Source organism: Cryptotermes secundus, unplaced genomic scaffold (assembly GCF_002891405.2).
Source record: "Cryptotermes secundus unplaced genomic scaffold, Csec_1.0 scaffold973, whole genome shotgun sequence".
Lineage (NCBI taxonomy): Eukaryota > Metazoa > Arthropoda > Insecta > Blattodea > Kalotermitidae > Cryptotermes > Cryptotermes secundus.
Window position 1 is genome coordinate 316340 of NW_019745099.1, and position 18222 is coordinate 334561.

At 35.9% G+C, this 18222-nt stretch overlaps 1 long non-coding RNA gene across 2 annotated transcripts; it reads left to right on the plus strand.

The window, feature by feature from the left end:
- The first annotated feature begins 13275 nt into the window (after positions 1-13275).
- On the plus strand, positions 13276-17723 carry LOC111875013. 2 transcript variants are annotated; one of them, XR_002844650.2, is made up of 4 exons: positions 13276-13510; positions 13638-13704; positions 16219-16383; positions 17582-17723. It is a non-coding gene; the product is annotated as an uncharacterized LOC111875013 (long non-coding RNA). The 2 variants fall into 2 exon arrangements; XR_002844649.2 differs by having other exon boundaries at positions 13277-13704.
- The last annotated feature ends 499 nt before the right edge of the window (positions 17724-18222 follow it).

The window sequence follows — 18222 nt, forward strand, 5'->3', positions numbered from 1 at the left end:
GTTACAATATGTTGCAAATGAGGTTCTCACAGTGGAGACTACAGAGAATGTGATCTTCTGGATTGTATTGCTCCCTAGCTCAGTAGATATGAACTGATATTGCAGAGATATATCTCCTGCATCTTCATATAAAATAGTAAGTCAAGCAAGAAAGAGGCAGCAATCAGAGCAAACTCCATGTCTGATGTAGGCAGTAAAGGAAATATGAGGTTGCTATGCTACCATTGGCTGCCTCATAAGTCATTCCTGGCCTAAATGAGGCCTGGTTTTATATTCATGGTTTTCTGTGCTTGCTGCCAGTGTCTTGCTGATTTCTTCCATGACTTACTCTTAAAACCTGTGGGTGGAGGCAATGTATTTCTTCTGAAACAATGGTGGACTTCTACCAAACTACACAACATTACAACCCAGAAGATTGTACTCTTCTTTTATCTAAACATTTGTCTAGAGGGACTGGACATAACCACTGAAACACATTAACTGATCTATGGGCCAAGAAGCAACCCCAAGACCTCTCAAATATGAAACATGAGAGTCAGTCACATAACTTGAACATTCATTTCCATGCCATTCCAATTTTATAGATACATAGTGTACTGAACAGTTTATTGGCTGCATGTCATGACATGTCATCAGGCCTCAACTGCTTTCATTATTTTTCAGTGCTCAGTAAAAGAACCTGTTTCAAATAACCTTTTTTTTCTTCCATACTGGTTAACAAGAGTCCCCCCCCCCTCCACTTAAAATCATCTCCAGATGTGAACAATGTTTCTATACCTCTGCACTCAAGCAGTCAGTTAAACTTTGTTATTTCAAGTTTGGTGCAAATAATCCATTTTCTGAGTCTGTTATGTCACATTCATTTATCTTCGTAATTGAATGATCATGTAAATTACTGTTTGTGTCAGGAAATTCTAAAGCTTATTCCCTCTGCATTAGGGAAGTCAGTGTGTGTTAACAGCATGAGATCAGTATGAGAATTTATTAGAGTAATAAATGCTATAGTTAGGTACAGCCCCCTGCATTTTTTTTAAGGGAAGTTGCTAGTACTCAGATATGACAGAATTGGGAGGGGGGATATTTTTAAGAAGTAAAGCTGTGAAATATTGAAAGAAAGACAGTCTGAATTTAATGTAATGCAAGACTTCATCTTGACGGTAAAATTTCAGAATTTAGGTTCAATGTGTTAAGCTCTGTCATTCCTTCACATTTAGTGCTTCATTTGTTGTGTATGACATGGTGTTGCATAACACTGCCTGATTAATGCCTGATTATAACTGTTTTACACTGTTTCCTGCTGCAAATTGCAAAGATAGGAATCCATGCACACATGACACACATAGTAGATGCTGTGACAAACAATGTTAAAGAGGTTCGGATAGCAGAGTTGAAGTGACATCAACATTATTAATAAGCAGTATAGTGAAATGCAGTATGGACTTTCCTTTAAATGAACACGTGGAAGTGTTTTCTGGTGTAAGGCATAACTTACTCTTTCATGATGGAGCAGTTCTATTTTTATCTAGATCCAGCATGGACAATATGATCATGTGCAAGTGATGTGGTAGTCACTTGGACATAGTTCTGCAGGGAACATTTTTAAGACATCATATCTCATGTTATGGTGTGTACTGTCAGCTGTTTTCTTCATAAGGCTTATTATGTCACAGTGAATACGAAATATTGAATTAATTATGGTCTCCTCCATTATAATTATCTTTGATAAGGGAGAAGTATTTATTTCCATGAATTTTACATATTAATTGGCTGCAGACTGTCTTGAATTCTTTGAATGTTATGCCTGCTTATATAATCTTAGAGAATTTTTCTGAAATTCTTGCATTTCTGATACATTTTTAGGAAAACAAGGAACTATTGTATATGTACACTGTGAATTTAGCTGTTCTCTGTACCAGACCTGGACTGTGTGAGGCCCTTAGACTATTGTGATCAGAGTCCACCATTCACAAATACTGACCACTTGTATCTGTAACAACCATTTTAGAAAATGTGATGACTGTTGATATTCTATAGTTCATCCATTATATAGTTGTCATGGGAAAGTATTCCCTCCTGAAAGGTGTTGCATAGGAGATAAGAGAAGAAACAAGGATAATACTAACAGAGTTATTTTTGTAATATGTGTATTATTGATATGGTGGACAAATTGTGTATACACTAAGGAAATTATAAGTTGACTACAACAGAACAAATATAAAATACTGACATTGTTTATTTTCATATAGAAGTAGCAAGTTATAAAATAAAATGTCATCTTTTTTTCACGTTGCTATAAAGTTGCACTTGTTACCATTGCATTTTATTGAAAACAAAAATTTATTACAAATAGAAAGATATATTACTGCCCAATTGACTTGAGATAAGTCACTGTTAAATATGATTTATTTATGTGAAAAAAAAATATAAAATAACAATAATAAAGAGGATGTTTACCTTTCTTCAATCATGTTACAAAGTCTAAAAATATCTGGGCAGTATATAAATTATGCACTGTAGTCAAAATGAGTGCTATGTGATTGATGCCAAGGCAGCTGTATAATATATTTCAGTGTGGAGGAGTCATTATAACTGAATATGAAAAATCTGCATGGTGAAATATTATAAGCACATTTACAAATTCTGTTTGAAATGTTGGGTTTGAGGTTTTCACAGCCAGGAGGAGTACTGTCTTCTAGAACGCATATTGTGTAGTCCAGTAGAGTTCACTGACATCTTGAAGTAACGTATAGATAACTGATCAGGCAATTTTTCCCTATTCCAAATACCATTAATTAGCTTATGGACCTTAGAACATAATATTTCCCCTCCTGCTTGAATGAATTCTGCCAGAATTTAATCACTGCCTGGTGATTTATACCTTTTTGACTTTGCAATAGCAATTGCAACCTCAAAAGGCTCAGCTGTATCTATTTCTATCTGCCTAGCATCACTGACACTACATACATCCAATAACTGAGAGAAATAATACTTCCACCTATTCAAAATGTTGTGGGAATCTGTAAGCAGATCACCATTCTCATCCTTCACTAAGCTACTTCTCGGTTTGTAGCCCCTCTTGAAGTATTTCATTCTTCTGTACAGGTCTCTAATATTCTTGTTCTTACTGTTCATTGCAAGCTCATCAATTTTATCTTTCAGATGTTCCTTCTTTTTATTCCTGAAATGCCTGCTTCACATCTTATATTGTTCAGATTATCCCCATTTATTTCACTTGGATCCTATAACCACACTGTTTCCTTTGGTCTAATAATTTTGAACATCCTTCATCAAACCATGGCTTATGCTTCTTCAGTTCATAGAAACCTAGGCCCTCTTTGGCAGAAATTTTGATATTCTCTCTAATTGTTTCCAAGCTCTATTAATATGCCCCTCAGTGTCTGAATTTTCCAAAGCTGTGAATCTATTTGAGCTTTCAACACGATACTGCTCTTTACTCTCTAACTTGTTTAATTTCTTTAGATTGAACCTCGCCATATGGACTTTGTGCATTGTTTGCTTACTCACTGCCAGTCTCTGCCTAACTTTTGCCACCACCAGATAGTGATCAGTATCACAATCTTTGTCCCTGAACAGTCAGACATCAGGTATACTTAAATGCCATCTCCTCTCTATCAAAATTGCATGATTTTCACAGATCTTTCCTTCCTTTAACAAATTAGTATCATAGCATTACTTCATGATCTGTTATTAAATATTATTTATAGTTGGTTGGTTGGTTTCTAATGGCTGCATTTGGGATCATTTAACCCATTTTGCTTCTTGCTTCTCAATAGAGAGTTCTCTTTTTCTTTTGGGAAGCTTTGCCAGGTTTATTGCCCATTTTGCACTACCCAGGGGACATGTATGACTTAGAGAATGTCATGGACGCGAGCAACTTTGCCCCCCATATTATTTATAGTTTCAGAATTCATTAGATGTATATAAATTCTGGGTTAGTTACATTATGTTAACAGAGAGAAAGATGCCCCTATGCTTAATTAATAAGGCACTACACCATGAAGGTATATTGGGAAGTGAATGTATAGATCCACTTTTTGTTGACCTTTACACTACCTGGAGGTGAGTGGACAGCTTCAGACTGTCTTTCAGCCCATAGCCAGTTGCTATACTAACTGCACTATCCCAACTCCACATTATGTTAATGTGATGGGAAATATAAGGTAACTCTCAAAGAAGAATGTATTTGTGCAGTAAGAACTGACAGCAGAAAAAAAGGTTAACTTAACTCTGCAGAATGAACATTATTACTGTTAGGCATGCCAGATGGCAGACCTGATTGCAACATCATTGTACAGAGCAGGCTGTCATGCTCTTATTACTTTGGGACCACGATAAAGTTTGTTTCACTAGAGGCATGAAAAGAAAGAATAATTGAATGGCATATGGCATATTGAACATTTACTTACATATATGCATTTTTATAAATTTATTAGTATGTTGTTTTATTTAAGTATTTATGTTATTTAAAGCTCAAATTAGTTAATTTAACCAAATTTAACAAAGGCAGGCCCATGTGAACACAGTAATGAACCTTCAGGCTCCATGAAGGGCATGAAATTGCATGAGTAGCTGAGTAACTTTGAAGAAGGAGTCTGTTCCATAGAGTTAGTTAATTAGGAATAATGAAGTGAGGGGAGATCAGGGACCATAATATTAACATTTTCATCCTTCAAAATGCAATTATGTTCCTTGTCATTCTGTAGAACTTTAATTGGCATTTTATAGAGGTCCCTCTATGTGAAATCTACCAAACTGTGTAACAGAATGTAAGAGTATTAGTAATTTGCAAACTGTTTTGGGTTTAAATGTCAAATTGGTATTGCTAAAGATAAGTAATTTGATGTTATTCATTCATCAGTAATCTGTCAGATGACAGGTCCACAGTCTCTTCCAAAGCAGTTCCTCCACTTAATGCGATCTAGAGCTTTCTCCTTCAAATGAGAATACCCTCTTCTGTCCCCAAGGTCATCCAGCATAATTATAAGTTAAGTTATAATTAATAAAAATTTTGTATCAATTATGAACATCATTTGTTAGTTGCCAGAGGCTGAACAGTGTGACGTAATTTATTTTAGAAGAAAAGGTAGACTTATGGTAGTGTTACATATTTCTGTCTCTGTCCCTTTTGAACTAATTGATTTTTGAACAAATTAAAGAGATTTTTATGAAACTCAGTGTGAACGTACACCACTAGCAGCTGCTCAGCCTTTGTATCCTTCAGTTTGTGGCCATCTGTGTTGTGTAATGGCAATAAGCAAACTTGCAAGATAAAGGGTCACGAGCATCTCCTAACATAGTGTCTTGAAACCATATGCTGTAATAGAACTCTGCAAAACATGTATTTAGGGTTGTGTTTTTTGGTGACAACTGGTAAATATTGAAACTAGGCATATCAGCCTTTGCGTACAGATAAATTGTGAACATACTGGCATGCGTAAAGTGCGTGACTGTAGATGGGGTATGGAAAGTTGAATGGATTCATTGATCACTCAAAACTACTAGTAATTACAATGCTATCACTACATGCCAAGTTCTCTGCAGTCTGCAGTGGCTACATTAGTCATTGCTTGGTAACAGCTCTCAATAATGGAGATCGTCAGCTTCTTTGGTCATGCCATTGCCTGCTGGCTAACATTTCACAACTGAACTGCCAACTTAATTATAATGCCATCTCTTCTCAGCCTCCCTTGCAGAGCTCAACTCTCAGCTGACTAACTTCCAGGCTGGTGACCATTTCACGCCTACCTACTAGTCATCTCTTTACAGGCTCACTTTCAACTAACTACTCACTGGGTCGCCCCAGTTGTCTTCAAGATAATTCCTCGGCATGGACTACATAGAAGACACCCCCATTTTCATTGTTGTAGTCCAACTGTTGCAGCTGCCTGGCAAAAGGTTGCATAACACGATTTCCAACAGTAACTCTATTGTTGTAGAGGCATGTTGAACATGCCGTTGCATAGCAGTGGTTGGTGTCGCATGTCTTTTTTTTTATGTCCTTGCCTAGCATCAGGTCTATGTGCCACAATACCTGCAAATTCTGTATGAAAATGTATGCACATTAACACTTGCAAACATGGCAGCAGTGCAAAACACTGAAATTATATCTGAAACATCTATCATAGACACAGATGGTACTAGTAGTAATTATGCACAGAAATCAATCAGTAAGCCATAACTTGTTAATTTTTGGGCCTGTTACCTTCACCCATATAGCTTAAGACATTTGAGAAAAATAAGTGTCATGAGTTCTTCTCAGAATATTATTTTTTAAAGTGATAGTGTCATACACTGATAAAAATAAATTATCCAAGGCTTATAAGCTGACAGAACCTGCTCTTACCTTAATTAAAATGTATTTAGCCTTCACTGGCCATGTGATTCACTGTTTAAAAGGCACACTCACACAGTCCATCTGGTCAAATTATGTATTTTTCAGTAGTAGTACCATTATAACTGAGTTAAAATCTGGCCAGCCTTATAATACAAGGAAATTTAAAATTCCACTCTTCCTGGATGATATAGGTAAGGAAGTAAATCACTATCACATACACTAATATGATCTGCTCTAAAAGGAAATTAGAACATGTTTCTTCAGATGCTGATTTGTGTTTTAATATTAGAACTTAAACTTTTACGGTTTGTTAAGAGTACACTTTTGCGGCAATAAATCAGGTGTGATCAACTGCATTTCATTTCACTTGTCAGATTTCTCTGAGTCTCATGAATGCACATAAGAATTTCTAACTGATGCAAACTTTGAAGTGCCATAAAAATTCTTCCTTTACTATGTTGGGTTTGAGGTACTCGTGGCAGTGACTATGAGGAGTACTATCTTCTAGAATGTGATGCCATGTAGTCTGGCAGAAGTTTACCTCCATCCTGGGAGAACACAGTGCCCCCGTTTTTAGATCCTACAGAGCTCTGCTTGCTGCTTCCTTCTTGCTGGTTGCTTGCTTGGTTTACCCTTCGACCTTAAAGGTGGAGGTAGTATATTCCTCTGAAATAGGGAAAACTTGTACCAAAGTACACGGCATCACATCCCAGACAGTAGTACTATACTTCTTTGTGTACTGTTCATAAATGGTCAGAAAGCTCTACAGAAATATTAAGAAGCATGCACAAGCCATACAACAGTATTTATGAATTAGATTTAAATATTTCTAACACCATGTAAGATATATTCTTGAAATTTATGTTCTTCAATTTTTGTGCTAAGTGTTGTTTTCCAGTGCCTGAAGGCAGCAAAGAAACATTTTGTGGAAAGGTCACATAATGAAAATTTGTGGCCAATAGCTGAAACAGTGGCCATGGAGATTATATAGGACCAGACACTTGTCTATGGTGAAGTGACAATTTTATGGACTCAGTTAATGCAGTTCTTTATTGCTTCTATTAGAGTATTGATGAATAAATGAAATGCTTGTATTTATTGTCACAAACGTCTTTGCTGAGCCATTATGCATACAAGAAAACAATTTATTCATACTAATAAACTTGTGAGAAGTCTCACATCTGCAGGTTTATTGTATGTTGTGACCTTTTTCTTTCATTAGCATAAAGGCAAACACGGTTTAGGAAAAGTGCATGTTTGCAAGTTTTGTCCACTAGTCTGGTTTTGTTTTGAGATGATGTGATAATATTGGTGCAGAGGCTGGCATAACTGTGGCAGTTTATTTCGGTTTCATTTAGATTTCTTACAGAATTATGGTGAATCTTAAAGTGGAATTATTAAATCTGTATATCTTAAAGAATAGGTAGCACAGTGTTTCTTTCTCACCTTTGAAACTTTATGAAATTTTGTTTCAAGAAAAGTTGAATGCCATAAGGAAATGTTTAAAATGAAGGAGCATGACTGTGCTGTATTGTAGTTTTCAATAATTTTTAAGGAATGTGCATTATATAATATTTTTTTTATTATTTTTTATATGCATCTGCTGTATATTCTGTACAATTCTGTTTACCTCTACCAGAATGATATTATTTAGTTCATAGTGAGGGAGTAATAAGTGGTTTTGTAACTAAAGTAGTGAAAATATGTTTTTGTCAAGAAAATGTTCCCTTTTTGTATTCACAGTTGTGTGCTAATTAAACCAAGGCTCTTCACTGCATATTCAACACAAAGTCAGTGCCTGGATGTTTATACAAAGGCCTGCTTTATTCAGTTGAAGTAACTTTTTTACTCCTTTTATTTGCTAGTCTCCCTGCTGTAAATTGTATACATACAGTATGTGCACACTTCTCCAGTAATAATATTATAGTTTAAATATTTTAACACCTTGCTAGTCATCAGATTTAGAATACAATGGCAATGTGCATTTGAGCTAAGTAACAGCTAGCATATCATTTTCTCACAAGACTCAAATGCTTTTTTTCTTTATGCTTTCAAGTGGAGGTCAGCTTTTCAATTCATCTCATCTTTCCTGGATTTGTTACTTACTTTATGTTGTGTTCATTAGGAGTTATCTGTTGTACAATCTGACCTCTTCAGTGATGGATCTTGGTATCTTGTCTCTGTTCCCTAAAGGACAAAAGCTTGGTAGCAACTCCATTTTAGAGTGAAAATTAAAACACCTTTGAAAGTTGTACTGAAATTACTAAAGTGTTGATTATGAGATACATAATGTAGTGTTATACCTTAATTTAATTATAATAAGAATTGGCATATTTGTTAAAGAAAACTGCCTCTTAACCTGACCATTCAAAATTACATGCCTTGTTTTTCTTTTCTTCTTCTTTTTTTCAGCCTGTCCCTCAGTCAGTTATAAAAGTAAAGTGGAGACTTCAACTGTTCCCATTGCTCTAATCAGGACTTTATTTGTGAAGGATCTGGCCAAGTCAAGTTTAGTATGAAGTGTAGTAAAACCTATTATTTTACTGTGTAACTAGCTATTTTCGCATGAAACACAATTAAACTTAATGAAAATGTGGTATCAGAATAATAATGTATTGCCTGTCCTTCACTGTCCAGGGACCTTGGAAACAAATATATTCAATCTGAAGATAAGATCTAATATGACAACTCGTTATTGTATTCCTACTGATAACATTTACCAGTCAAAATAACTTCCTACCTCAGTTGTTATAACCCTTTGCCACAACACTGAAATATGTTGTGTCTCAGTGCTAACACAACAATCACTTAAATTCCCTGTAAATACTAAACAAAAGGAAGTATACTGCTTCCAAAACAGCTCAATTTTCTGCTTGTGTAAGCTGTATTGGCACCTGTTTTTATGATTATATTAGATTTTAGGTTCTCACAGCTGTGACTATGAAGAGAATTGTCTTCAGAGTTATAACGCCATGTAGTTCAGAGAAAGCCTAACATTTTGGAGGAATATATTACCTTCATCTTCAGGACTGAAGAATAAGTAAAATAATAATTTCCATAGTTTGCACCTACATTCTATTCTTTTGGCACAGCTACTGGACCAGATTTTTTATATTGATTTATCCTTCCTTTTATTCATCTCATATGATTAAAGTTACCTGTTAGCTTCTTCCATGAACATTTGATAGTTATTCGGCTGGTGAGAAACTTTCTGGAATCACTGTGTTGCTGAGCTGGATTCAGACCTAAACCAATTCAGTCCAGTCCACACTTTCATACCTTATTTCACCAAGATCCATTTTAATATTTTCCTCTTCCCTTTTTTCTAGGTTTCCCAATTTATCTCTCACATCAGATTTCAAAGATCAAAATTTTGTATACATTTCTCCATTCTCTTATGTGTAGGGCCTACCACATCTCCTGCCCACATCATTATTCTTGATTTAATCTCTCTAACAGTAAGCTATATATATGAATAGCACAGATTATGAAGTTATTTGAATATTTTTCTCTGATGCTTTTACTTCATACGACTTTGGTCCACATATTGTTCTCAGCATATCATTGTTAAGCACGAGATACAAGGGGTATTAGGAAAGCAACTTCCAGTGAGCTGTCAACAAAATAAGCAATGAGAAAAAATTATTATACATAAAGAATATGTACATACCTAAGCTACTTCTCAACATAGTCACCACCAGAAGTGAGGTACTTGTGTCAGGGACCAGATTTTTGCATCCCTGTATCAAAGAAGTCTGTTGCCTCTGAGCTCAACCACGTTTTGACACCTACCATCAACTTCTCATTACTGCTGAAGCGCTGTGATCTCAACCAGTTCCTCAGCTAGGTAAACAGGTGGTAGTCTCTCAGAGCTATAAGGAAGATGGTCAAACAGTTCCAAGTTGAAAAGATCTGGCAATGCTTGAGTGCAAGCAGCTGTATGATGATGCACATTATGATGGAGGAGCACTACGCCAGATGTCATTTTTCCATACCTTTTGTTCTGAATGGCCCTACACAATTTTCTTAGTGTTTTACAATACACTTCTGAAATTATTATGGTCCCTTCTTGCATGAATTTCACCATCAGACCCCCTTTTCTGTCCCAGAAAACAGTTGCCACCAGCATTCTGGGAGACAACGTTTGTTCGATGCAGCCACTGTTTTGACTGCTCTTTGATTTTAACATTCACAAATGAAATCCAGGTTTCATCACCTGTAAGTCGTACAATGTGATTGAGAAATTCATTATCATCTTTGTGGCATCGCTCTGAAAAGTCAAAGCCCAAGCCATTCTCTGCAATTTGTGCACCAATTATTGTAGAATGTAGTATGTAGATGTTCATGTTTTATATGGATTATATGTATGTTATGAGGAGAGGGTGTCAGGTAGCTTCAATAAGTTTGTGCTTCTGGAAGATTCTGTGGCCAGTATTCTTCATAGTCATAAGCTCATATCTCACAAGTATTATGGTTATTTGAAAGAGGACAGATCAGAAGATTTTATGCACTTCAACATTCTTAACAGGTAGCCTAATGTCTCCGTTCCGCAGTAGTCCCAGAAGTGACCTGTGTGCCAAGGTGTGCAACTAATGACATTGCTGTGATGTAGTGCTTTACATTGGAAATACTGTATTGCATGAATATAAAAGTCACAGCACTTGCATCAACTTTAATGGAGCAATCCTGGTGATCAAAGTAACATGCTGAAGATGAGTCAGTGACTTATAGTACATCTTGCCAGCCCATTGTCTTGTAACTACACAGGACTACAGTAGGAAATAACCTGTATGAGGTAAGTATGCTTGTCCATCTTTCATTCTTACTTTTTTAAAAGTAATCTCCATGAAAGTGCCTGTTTTAAAAATTCTTGCCATACCACTGTAGGAATGCCCAGAAGTTTATACACACTGTTGATTTAGCTGAGTCATGTGGTCCATACATGCATTAATTTTTAAATTCACCTTAGTGAAATAAAACACTAAACCTTATCAAATTTGACACATCTGACTTGATTAACAGGCTTAGTGATGTGAGATCTGAAGTTTTCACAGTGGAAAAAGTTAGTAGAATCATCTTGGGCTGTGTTCCATGTAGACTTGAAAGGATTCTGACGATGGTGTATACTGTACTTATTTTGGCTTGTTTTGGACTTCATCCATCATCTGGTATGTAAAAGACAAAAGACCACAACGTTTCGGAGCCTGGATCTGTCTCTGTCCTCAGGTGGGTAGGGCAGGATAAACCTACTCAGTTGGGCCTGTTAGAAAGAGCTAGTTTCAATCACTGGACAAACCCTGGTCTGTAGAAAACAGCCTATGGACACCCAATAACTAAGTCTTTCCCAGCCTACAGTGTCTTCACCTGCTGTTGCCTGGTAACGACTCTCAGTAGCAATGTTCCCCTTATTCTGGATTCCCAAACTATAGCCATGCCTCAGCTACCAGCTTCTAAAAGCAGCAGCTCACAATGACTGAACCTCAGTTCTCTGACTAACTCACCAACCAACTCTTCACTTTCCTGCTCTTCATCTAAATGAACTGAACTGCACTCATAATGTCTTCTATGTCTTCTTCACTAGTTGTTTGCTGGTAACAGATCTTAACAATGTCCTCTGCTAATGCCCTTACCAGCTGAAGAATATCCCACAAATGACTAAGTTCTAAACTTGTCCTGCTTATAACCCCTCGGCACAGACCACATAGAAAACACCGCTCTTTTTTGTTCTATCCATTGTTGCATGTTCAGCCATCAGCAGGGACCACAAAGAAAACACCGCTTTCCAACCAATCCACTGGTACTCTGGTCGCTGCTTAGCAACGGCTGTCTCACTGTTTGTTTCGTGGTCATTGTCTAACAACATGCCTATACACCACAGTATCTAAAATTAGGACTGGACTGAACTGGAACACGACGTTTACTGATGTGCTTTTTTTTTTTTTTTGTGAACCTTCAGGTTTTAGAGTACAAGAGTAGATATTAGATAGACATTACTTAAAAATTTCAAAATTGAGATGAATATTATATAAGTTTTAAGATTCTAAATAATTAGGATGGACTTTTTTTATTGCTAGTGGGGTGGAAAGATAGATGGGCGGATAGAAGTGACAAGAAGACGAGGAAGAAGACGTAAGAAGATGCTGGATGACCTTGGGGACAGAAGAGGATACTGTCATTTGAAGGAGAAAGCTCTAGATCGCATTAAGTGGAGGAATTGTTTTGAAAGAGACTGTGGACCTGTCGTCTTGACAGATTACTGATGATGATGATGAGTGGGGTGGGACTAAGTCCCTTGTACTGCAGCTACTTCTGGCCTATTGTACCAGCCCCAGATGATAGGCAAGGGTAATTGTGGAGCAATTGGTGGAATGAAGATTGGCAGGGGAAACGGAAGTACTTGGAGAAAACCTGCCCCAGCGCCACTTTGTCCACCACAAATCCCACTTGACCAGACCCGTGATGGAACCCGGGCCGCCACAGTGGGAAGCCAGTGACTAACCGCTTGAGCTATGGCGCGGCCTTTGGGATGGACTTACTAGCTTGGCCTCTGCTGTATTGTCCTTTACTGTGTATGTATTTTAATTAATGCTTTTATCTTTCAAAATATTCTGTACAGGCAGATATGTGACATACTGATACACTGATCCATGAGCTTTCTGTTTGTATGTGTGTGTGTGTGTGTGTGTGTCGCTCTCTCTCTCTCTCTCTGCTTCTGTTATTGAAATCTTCTTTATCAACTGGAAGTTCATCAGAGTCATCTAGGTCATATACTTGACATACACACGACTTCTTAGATTTGTTATTCATGGCATATGTGTTATAACTAATAACAAAGAATCTGTACTACAATGTTTTATCTTAGTCAATCTGAAATAATTGATTCATGTTTGTTGCTTATAATGAGGAAATACTTAGTAAGCTGGAGTTTCTAAAGTGCATCTTCTAGTGAAGTGATTATGTATTATCAGATACCTGCATAATACATAATTTATTCTTCAATTTACTATGTGGCCCAAGTAAGCCATGTCACATTTTTGCCCTGAACAAACTAGTGTTAGTACTGTTTATCAAGTGTGGAGAGTTTTTGCAGTACTTCTTTTACCAGTTATATGTAAACTCTTCTTCAGTTAGCAATACCAGAAAGTTTAAATACATGTGAGTTTAACTACATATGTTACATGCTTATTATGGTATCTTGCTGTTTTATTTCCTTGAGTTGATGTATCACTCTTTACTTAGAAGACATAAGTGATGTATTCCATTTGTATGTTTATACACATAGGACAGAGCACAAAATTTATGAAGAGGACATATTGGAATTAGACCAATAATACAAATTTCTGATACAGGTCAGTATTTTCACAAATTTTATTTTATTACCCCTTTCAGGACTGAAATGTAGATCTATACATCCACTTCCCCATACATCTTCATGGTGTAGTGCTTAATTTGTTGATCACAGAAAAAACTTTACCTTCAGGACTAAAAACAAGATATCTTGTTCAGAAACATGATTCTTTTACACTTCAGATATTCTTCTGGTTTTAAAATTTCTATAGAAATAAATGTGCGCTACATGCTATTCTTAGGACTTTTGACTTACTGCTTGTGGCTTTTTATCTTGGAAACTATCATGGAGATATGAAAACAAAGGAAAATTTCATATCTTTGATTTGGTTAGATCCAACACAAATCAATTCAAATAACCTAGTTCAAGTTACAAAGATTTTAATCTTATCTTGCATAATGTTCATACTTTTTAATTCTTATAGAAAGACACAGTTTGGGAGACAAAGAATGATCCCTTATTTATTTATTTTTGTATTTATTTATGTTAGTTACAATTCCTCTGGGAATTATAATCCATGCATGTTATTGCACATATGGAATCCTGCGAAATTGTTACTGGTACAGTTCTCTGAAGAACTGTCTGGAACTTATAGTCTGAAGTGATGTTGGCCATTCATTTTAACAAGTTATTCAGGAATGTAATATGACTGTGTACAGATATTTTCATGGCTCTTTTGTTATGTTCAGACAATGCTGTGATATGAAAATATTTTCTTAGATTAGATATTTTTCACTTTGTTACCTTGATGATGGTGATCTTCATTTTGTTATTTCAAAGCGAGATAGTAATAAAATATAAAAAAAAAATCTAAATTTTAAATATGACATTGCTTAATAATGAGATTACATTAAAAGTACTATTTATTTATTTCAGTGTTCACAGTTTTTAAAATGTTTCTGAAACTCACTTAAGGGTCTTGAATTAAGGATCTTGTAGAAGATGCTTCTTCTAATTCTTGGTGAAAACCTGAGTTCAGGGAGTTGAGCCTTCTTCTTGTAATTTAACAACTTCCTTTTTTTCATTCCTTAGTCTTTTTTAACAAATGAAGGAGTTACATGTATGCAAGGAAATAACAATAGACAAAGAACGTTTTGAAGAACCAAACTGGGAACTTGCAACCAAGAGCATCTAAAGTGGGGTACATATGCATGATGCAATAGAATGAAATGTAAACATGCAGACTGCATTGTGAAGTAAATCATTCCTAGATTTTCCTAACATATAAGCACCAACTTCATATGTGAAACTTCTCATCACATTATCTGGTGAATATATGAATAGGTTTCATCATCAACATCACAGATTGGCCTCTATGATCTGTTCTGACTCCAGGATTAAAATTGGTTCTCCCAAATTCCTCAGGCCATCCTGTGTTCCCTGTTAGTTAGTTCTTTGTTTTATTGGTGACCATATAACGTGCTGATGTTTTAGTAGTATCAGCTCTGAGAGCTCAGTCCCCTTTCTCTGTTGTGTCTTCATTGTCCTTGATTCAGATTCTTATAATAAAGTTATAAGAGCCATCGTTTTATAAAGTTTTAGGACTGTATCAATTCTTCCTTTCCCTAATATAATTTCTTTTATTATCCTAAGCAGATCACTTTGGCCATGCAACCTAAGGCCTGAAATGTCTTCGCCCACTGTAATACTGGAATCATGGGTTCGAATCCCACTCAAGGCATGGATGTTTGTCTGCAGTTATCCTGTGTTTGTATTGTCCTGTGTAGGTAGTGGCCTTGCATCAGGCTGATCCCCTATCCAAGAAGTCTTACCAACTATCTAAGATTAAGAAACTGAAGGGAACTGAAATGTTTCATGGATGCCCTATGCTCCAAGTGGGAGCAACAGGAATAAATGAATGTATGGATGGATATTGTCCTAATAGTTGCTGAATATGTGCAATTTTAAGTTTCACATTTTTTGTCTAAAAATAAGAGATTACACATCCTGAGCAATTAAAAGAGTTGACTTGTAGTGTTATTTAGTTATTTATTATGAATTTAGCATTAGATGGTTTGTTCCTTTGAAACTAAATATTATAGTTTTCTTTATCTCCATAAATCTGTAAATCCTATATTCTTGCAATAACATATAATGTATGAAGTGCTCTTTATGTATTATCTTTCAAGTCTGAAAATACAATCTAATCATCAGTAAACAGTAGTGTGTTCAGAATTGTGTCCTGAATTTTATTTTTAAATTGCTCAGTCATTTGCTCTTGATTGAATCGATATGCAAATTATATAGAATAGGTAGCAGTGGGCACCTTTGTCTGACTGACTCTTTGTGTAACTTCTGTAAATATTTTACTTGTTTTGGTTCCTGTATTAACTGGAACTGTCTGTACACGGAGACTTTGTATGGTTCTCACCTAATGTGGTATAACTATCTTAAATAATATTTCCCAGATTTTGTTCTGTTTATTATGTCAAAAACATTTTCAAAATCAGTAAAGCCATGTATGCTGTGGTGAATAGTTGAATAGCTAAAAAAATATGACTTGTCTTTTCCATAGAAATCATGCTGATCTTCAAAATCTTGCTAGTTTCATTACTGGGTGTTGGCATCAGCAGCCAGAGAACAACTTCTGCACCAAGTCGAGGTGCATGCAGGTTATGGTGCCAGTTACCATGCTTTTATCCTTGGCAGACAGTGCAGTACTACTGCTGTGGCACTCATGGTAAGATATTCAAGATGGGTGAATTCAGGATTAGCCTTACTGCACTGAACAACATCTGTTAACTATTAAGAAGTTCTGGTAATGGCTTATGACATATACTTTCCTTAAAACATTACAATCTCTGCGATGACACTAGCATGAATTATAGATGAGTATTCATACAATCTGATAATCTATTTATGTGCATAATAACTGTTGTTATAGGTTCCATCTGTGTTAAATTTGTCAGATATAACTTCAGGGTTTCATAATAAAATATTTAAGTTTGTTTAAGATTTATCTGCAGATCAAATTTAATTTTGTAGTTGATGTCCCGGGTTCGATTCCCAGCGCTACCAGATTTTCTGACAAGTAGTGGGCCTGGAACAGGGTCCACTCAGCATCAGGATAATTGAGGAGCTATTTCAAGGAAATAGCGGCTCCAGTGTAGAAAACCGAGATTAACGGCCGTAGGGATCCATTGCACTGACCACATGACATCCTCTATCCGCAAAAGTTGGCACTAACTTCGCTGACAAGCGGCGGTCGCTCAGTTGGTCAGTATAGTTCGCTTGTGGACTACAGTCCATGGAGTTTAGTTTTTAGTTTAGTTTTAGTTAGCCATACATCATGTTACACAATCATACTCTCAGTAAAAATATTCACTGTTCTATATTTTTTGGGGGGGGCGGGTCTTTGCTGTGTTGTCTTTGTATGTATCAGTTCTAACTTCACTAGTATAAAGATAAATTGTATTCTCTATATATTTCTTGAGTGTTTTCTCTTCCCACAGTTAAGTTTGTATGGAACAAAAGCAGATGCTCTTGACAAACTCCCTTTAGCCCTTTACTGCAGGTATTACATTTCCTAACTATGTGCTGGATGTTGATATGTAATTCATACCTATTGCTGTCTCATATAAGCTATCTATTGCTCATTTGTAAGTAACTGAACTAAATCATGATTATTTAACTTAAGCACAGACATGCAAAATATACTGTGCTATATATGTATATCAGAGAATAATATTTCACATTATACCATGAAGATAACACATTATGTTTCACGTGGAAAAGTTGTGATTTCCTCGCATCTTGTCATACTATAAGGTAGCAGTTGGCCTACTCCCACAGTAAAATGTTATGTAGTCATGTTTTTTTAATTCATATTTGTTTGTATATTCTTTTTTGATAACGTGCAATAATCCATTTTATTTCAGTGAAAACTGGCAGGTGTCCTCCAGTTCGGCCCATCTGCCCACGAACATTAATGTCATCTGTAGTCAGAGGCAGTACAATCTTGTCTCCCTCAATTTGTCAGAGTGATCAACAGTGTTCAGGCACTGACAAGTGTTGCTATGACCAGTGCCTCTTACATTACACCTGCAAGCCAGCAGAATAAAATGTGTCTCACCAAACAAATAAGTGCAATTTTACAATAATAACATCAGTGTTTAATGTAGGATATTGTAATTTATATATTTATGTACGTACTTCCTTGTGTGTGAACATGGAGAAAAATTACTTCCAAAATGGTTTCATAAATTACAGAAATGTTAAATAATTATAAACTTATATATCTGTATACAGTTAGTGATCTTGACTTTGTCTGGAGAAAGAGACTAGCTCTATTGATTGGGCCCAACTGAGTAGGTTTCTATTTGAAGATAGAGACAGAATCCAGCTCTGAAATATTTTGTTTGAAATAAAAAACAGGATGATGGATGATGTCCAAAAAGAGAGTAATTGTAGACTTAATTGGTTCACACACATACCTGCACGTGCACATGCACGCACAAATATATGTATATTAATTAAATTTATATGTGTGTATAGTAGGAACTCCAATGTGCATACTCAC